This window comes from Ailuropoda melanoleuca, chromosome 1 (genome assembly GCF_002007445.2).
Source record: "Ailuropoda melanoleuca isolate Jingjing chromosome 1, ASM200744v2, whole genome shotgun sequence".
NCBI classification, from domain to species: Eukaryota; Metazoa; Chordata; class Mammalia; order Carnivora; family Ursidae; genus Ailuropoda; species Ailuropoda melanoleuca.
Window position 1 is genome coordinate 67,495,145 of NC_048218.1, and position 6,000 is coordinate 67,501,144.

The window sequence follows — 6,000 nt, forward strand, 5'->3', positions numbered from 1 at the left end:
TGTGAGTATTGTTTGGGCATTGCTTTTTTTTTTTTTTATAGACTTCAGTTTTAGGTTTATAGAAAAATTGAGCAGAAAATAGAGTTCCTATATACCCCTTATCAACATCTTACATTAAAGCAGTGTATTTGTTGTCATCGATGAGCCAATACTGATACATTATCATTAACTAACGTTCATAGTTTACACTGGGTGTCACTTTTTGTGTTACACATTCTGTGGGTTTTGACAAATGTTTGGTGACATGCGTTCACCATTCCAGTTTTATTTATTTTTATTTTTAAAGATTTTATTTATTTATTTGTCAGAGAGAGAGCACAAGCAGAGGGAGCAGCAGGCAGAGGGAGAAGCAGGCTCTCTGCTGAGCCAGGAGCTCGATGCAGGACTCGATTCCCGGACCCTAGGGTCATGACCCGAGCCGAAGGCAGACACTTCACTGACTGAGCCACCCGGACGTCCCCACCATTCCAGTTTTATACAGAATAGTTTCACTGCCCTAAAAATTCTCGGTGTTCTACCTGTTCATGCCTCCTGCCCTCCCTCTGAGTCCCTGGCAACCACTGATTTTTTTTTTTCTGTCTTCAAAGTTTTACCTTCTTCAGAATGTCATGTAGTTGGAATCATACAGTACATATGTTTTCCAGATTGGTTTGTTTCACCTAGTATTATGCGTTTAAGTTTCCTCTGTGTCTTTTCATGCTTGCCAGCTCATTTCTTTGTTAGCACAGAATAATATTTTATTGTCTGGATATATCTATTCACATACTGTAGGACAACTTGTTTGCTTCCAAGTTTTGGCAATTATTGAATGAAACTACTTTAAATATCTATGTATAGGGTTCTTTTTTAAAAAAAGGTTTATTTAGGGGCGCCTGGGTGGCACAGTGGTTAAGCGTCTGCCTTCGGCTCAGGGCGTGATCCCGGCGTTATGGGATTGAGCCCCACATCANTTTTTTTATTTATTTTTTTTTTTTTTAATTTTATTTTATTATATTGTGTTAATCACCATACAGTACATCCCCAGATTCCGATGTAAAGTTTGATGCTTCATTAGTTGCGTATAACACCCAGTGCACCATGCAATACGTGCCCTCCTTACTACCCATCACCAGTCTATCCCATTCCCCCACCCCCTCCCCTCTGAAGTCTTCAGTTTGTTTCTCATAGTCCATAGTCTCTCATGTTTCATTCCCCCTTCTGATTACCCCCCTTTTCTTTATCCCTTTCTTCCCCTACCGATCATCCTAGTTCTTATGTTCCATAGATGAGAGAAATCATATGATAATTGTCTTTCTCTGCTTGACTTATTTCACTTAGCATTATCTCCTCCAGTGCCGTCCATGTTGCAGCAAATGTTGAGAATTCGTTCTTTCTGATAGCTGAGTAATATTCCATTGTATATATGGACCACAGCTTCTTAATCCAGTCATCTGTTGAAGGGCATCTCGGCTCCTTCCATGATTTGGCTATTGTGGACAATGCAGCTATGAACATTGGGGTGCATATGGCCCTTCTCTTTACTACGTCTGTATCTTTGGGGTAAACACCCAGTAGTGCAATGGCTGGGTCATAGGGTAGTTCAATTTTTAACTTTTTAAGGGACCTCCACACTGTTTTCCAGAGTGGCTGTACCAACTTGCATTCCCACCAACAATGTAGGAGGGATCCCCTTTCTCCACATCCTCTCCAACAATTGTTGTTTCTTGCCTTGTCTATCTTTGCCATTCTAACTGGCGTAAGGTGGTATCTCAGTGTGGTTTTGATTTGAATTTCCCTGATGGCTAATGATTTTGAACATTTTTTCATGTGTCTGTTAGCCATTTGTATGTCTTCATTGGAAAAGTGTCTGTTCATATCTTCTGCCCATTTTATGATTTGTTTATTTGTTTCTCGTGTATTGAGTTTGAGAAGTTCTTTGTAGATCTTGGATACCAGTCCTTTATCTGTGGTGTCCTTTGCAAATATATTCTCCCATTCCGTGGGCTGTCTCTTAGTTTTTTTGACTGTTTCCTTGGCTGTGCAGAAGCTCTTTATCCTGATAAAGTCCCATAAGTTCATTTTATCTTTTATTTCTCTTGCCTTTGGAGATGTGTCGTGAAAAAGGTTGCTCTGGCCGATGTCATAGAAGTTGTTGCCTATGTTCTCCTCTAGAATTTTGATGGATTCCTGTCTCACATTGAGGTCTTTCATCCATTTGGAGTTTATTTTTGTGTATGGTGTGAGAGAGTGGTCAAGTTTCATTCTTTTGCATGTAGCTGTCCAATTTTCCCAGCACCATTTATTGAAGAGACTGTCTTTTTTCCACCGGATGTTTTTTCCTGCTTTATCAAAGATTAGTTGCCCAAAGAGCCGAGGGTCCATTTCTGGGTTCTCTATTCTGTTCCATTGGTCGATGTGTCTGTTTTTGTGCCAGTACCATGCTGTCTTTGTGATCACAGCTTTGTAGTACAGCTCGAAATCCGGCATTGTGATGCCCCCAGCTTTGTTTTTCCTTTTCAACAGTTCCTTGGAGATTCGGGGCCTTTTCTGGTTCCATACAAATTTAAGGACTATTTGTTCCAGTTCTTTGAAAAATGTCCTCGGTATTTTGATCGGGATAGCATTGAAAGTGTAGATTGCTCTGGGTAGTATGGACATTTTAACTATGTTAATTCTTCCAATCCATGAGCATGGAATATTTTTCCATCTTTTTATGTCTTCCTCAATATCTTTCAAAAGTGATCTATAGTTTCTAGCATATAGGTCCTTTACGTCTCTGGTTAAGTTAATTCCAAGGTAACGCATGGTTTTTGGTGTTATTGTAAATGGGATGGATTCCCTAATTTCTCTTTCTTCAGTCTCGTTATTCGTGTATAGAAATGCAACTGATTTCTGGGCATTGATTTTGTATCCTGCCACCTTACTGAATTGTTCTATAACTTCTAATAGTTTGGGAGTGGATTCCTTTGGGTTTTCCATATAGAGTATCATGTCATCTGCAAAGAGAGACAGTTTGACTTCTTCTTTGCCGATTTGGATACCTTTGATCCCTTTTTGTCTTCTGATTGCTGTTGCAAGGACTTCTAGTACTATGTTGAATAATAGTGGCGAGAGTGGGCATCCTTGTCGTGTTCCTGATCTTAAGGGAAAGGCTTCCAGCTTTTCCCCATTGAGAATAATGCTTGCAGTAGGCTTTTCATAGATGGCTTTTATGAGATTGAGAAATGTACCCTCTATTCCTACACTCTGAAGGGTTTTAATCAGGAAAGGATGCTGTATTTTGTCAAATGCTTTTTCTGCATCAATTGAGAGGATCATATGGTTCTTGAGTCTTTTCTTGTTGATATGATGTATCACATTGATTGATTTGCGAGTGTTGAACCATGCTTGCATCCCAGGTATGAATCCCACTTGGTCATGATGGATAATCCTTTTAATGTACTGTTGGATTCTATTAGCAAGGATCTTGTTGAGGATTTTGGCATCCATATTCATTAGAGAAATCGGTCTGTAATTCTCCTTTTTGAGGGGGTCTTTGCCTGGTTTGGGGATCAAGGTAATATTAGCCTCATAGAATGAGTTTGGTAGCTTTCCTTCTGTTTCTATTTTTTGAAATAGCTTTAGGAGAATAGGTATTATTTCTTCTTTGAATGTTTGGTAGAATTCCCCAGGAAAACCGTCTGGGCCTGGAGTTTTATTATTTGGAAGGTTGTTTATCACTGACTCAATTTCTTCATAGTTAATTGGCCTATTTAAGAAATCTATTTCTTCCTGTTTCAGTCTTGGTAGTTTATAGGTTTCCAGGAAGGCCTCCATCTCTTCCAGATTGTTTAGTTTTTTGGCATATAGCTGTTGATAAAAGTTTCTAATAATCCTTGCAATTTCAATGGTGCTGGTCGTGACCTCTCCCTTTTCAGTCATAATTTTAATAATCTCAGTCCTTTCTCTTTGTTTTTGGACAAGTTTTGCCAGTGGTCTATCAATTTTATGGATTCTCTCAAAGAACCAGCTTCTAGTCCTGTTGATCTGCTCTACTGTGGTTCTGGTCTCTAATTCATTGATTTCTGCTCTAATCTTGGTCAACTCCTTCCTTGTCAGTGGGTTAGGCCTGTCCCTCTGTTGCTGTTCCAGTTTCTTGAGGTGAGAATATAGAAACTGCATTTTAGATTTTTCTATTCTTTTGAGTGAGGCTTGGATGGCTATGTATTTCCCCCTTAGGACTGCCTTTGCAGTATCCCATAGGTTTTGGACCGTTGTGTATTCATTCTCGTTGGTCTCCATAAATTGTTTAATTTGTTTTTTGATTTCCTGGTTTATCGAGTCATTCTTGAGCAGGATGGTTCTTAGCCTCCAAGTGTTTGAGTTTCTTCCAGGTTTTTCCTTGTGGTTGAGTTCCAATTTCAGAGCGTTGTGGTCTGAGAATATGCAGGGGATAATTTCAATCTTTTGGTATTGGCTGAGACCTGTTTTGTGTCCCAGAGCATGATCTATTCTTGAGAATGTTCCATGGGCATTTGAATAGAATGAGTATTCTTTGGTTCTGGGGTGTAGTGTTCTATATATATCTATGAGGTCCAACTCGTCGAGTATGGCATTCAAAGCCTTTGATTCTTTGCTTAGTTTTTGCCAGGGTGTTCTGTCTATTTCTGATAGTGGGGTGTTGAGGTCCCCTACTATTACTGTGTTCTTATCTATATGTCTCTTTATTTTGGTTAAGAGTTGGCTTGTGTATCTTGCTGCTCCCCTGTTGGGGGCATATATATTAATAATTGTCATATCCACTTGTTGAATACTTCCTTTAAGAATAATATAGTGCCCTTCTGTATCTCTCTCTATGGCCTCTAGTTTAAAATCCAGTCTATCTGATATGAGAATTGCTACTCCAGCTTTCTTTTGAGGTCCATTTGCGTGGAAGATGGTACTCCATCCCCTTACTCTAAGTCTGAATGCATCTTTGGGTTCAAAATGAGTCTCTTGTAGACAGCAAATGGATGGGTCATGTCTTTTTATCCAATCTGCAACCCTGTGGCGTTTTATGGGAGAGTTTAAGCCATTTAGATTGATAGAGATTATTGACAGATATGATTTTAATGATGCCATTTCTCTTTAAAGTCTTTGTATCGGTTGTGACTTGCTGCTCTGTATCACTCTTGGGGCCTTTTTACCTTTATAGAGCCCCCCTTAATATCTCCTGTAGGGCTGGTTTCGTGGTTACGAAATTGGTTAATGATTGGCGATTTTGGAACGTCTTTATTTCTCCATCAATTCTGAATGACAGCTTTGCTGGATAAAGGATCCTTGGCTGCATGTTTTTCTCTGAAAGAGCTTTAAAAATGCCCCCCCAAGCCTTTCTCTCATTCCAGGTCTCTGTAGACAGGTCTGACGTAATCCTGATACCTTTGCCTTGGTACGTGAGAAATTTCTTTGCCCTGGCCGCTTTCAATACTGTATCCTTGGATCTAATATTTGCGAATTGCACTATGACATGCCGTGGCGTAGGTTTGTCCTGGTTGAGCTTGGATGGGGTCCTCTCTGCCTCTTGGACACGAATGCTTGTTTCCCTTGCTAGATTAGGGAAGTTTTCAGCTACAATTTGTTCAAATATCTCTTCTAGACCTCTGTTTTTCTCCACCCCTTCAGGGATGCCGATGATTCTGACATTGGATCGTTTCATAGAGTCAGTAATCTCCCGTAATCTACATTCGTGGGCGTGGATTTTTTTAAGACCAGCTTCTATTTTCGTTTTTTCTTCTACTAACCCATCCTCCAATTCGCTAACGCGTTCCTCTGCCTCGGTGACCCTGGCCGTCAGAGCCTCTAGTTTTGACTGTATTTGGCCCACTGAGTTTTTAATTTCTGTCAGATTCGCTCTCATTTCTGCCCTTAGGGATTCTATATTCTCAGCAACGCTTTCTCTGATGCTTTTTTCAAGTTTACTCATCATCTTGACCATTGTTGCTCTGAATTCCATTTCTGATAATTGGGATACATCCATATGTATTAATTCTGTGGCCGAGGCCA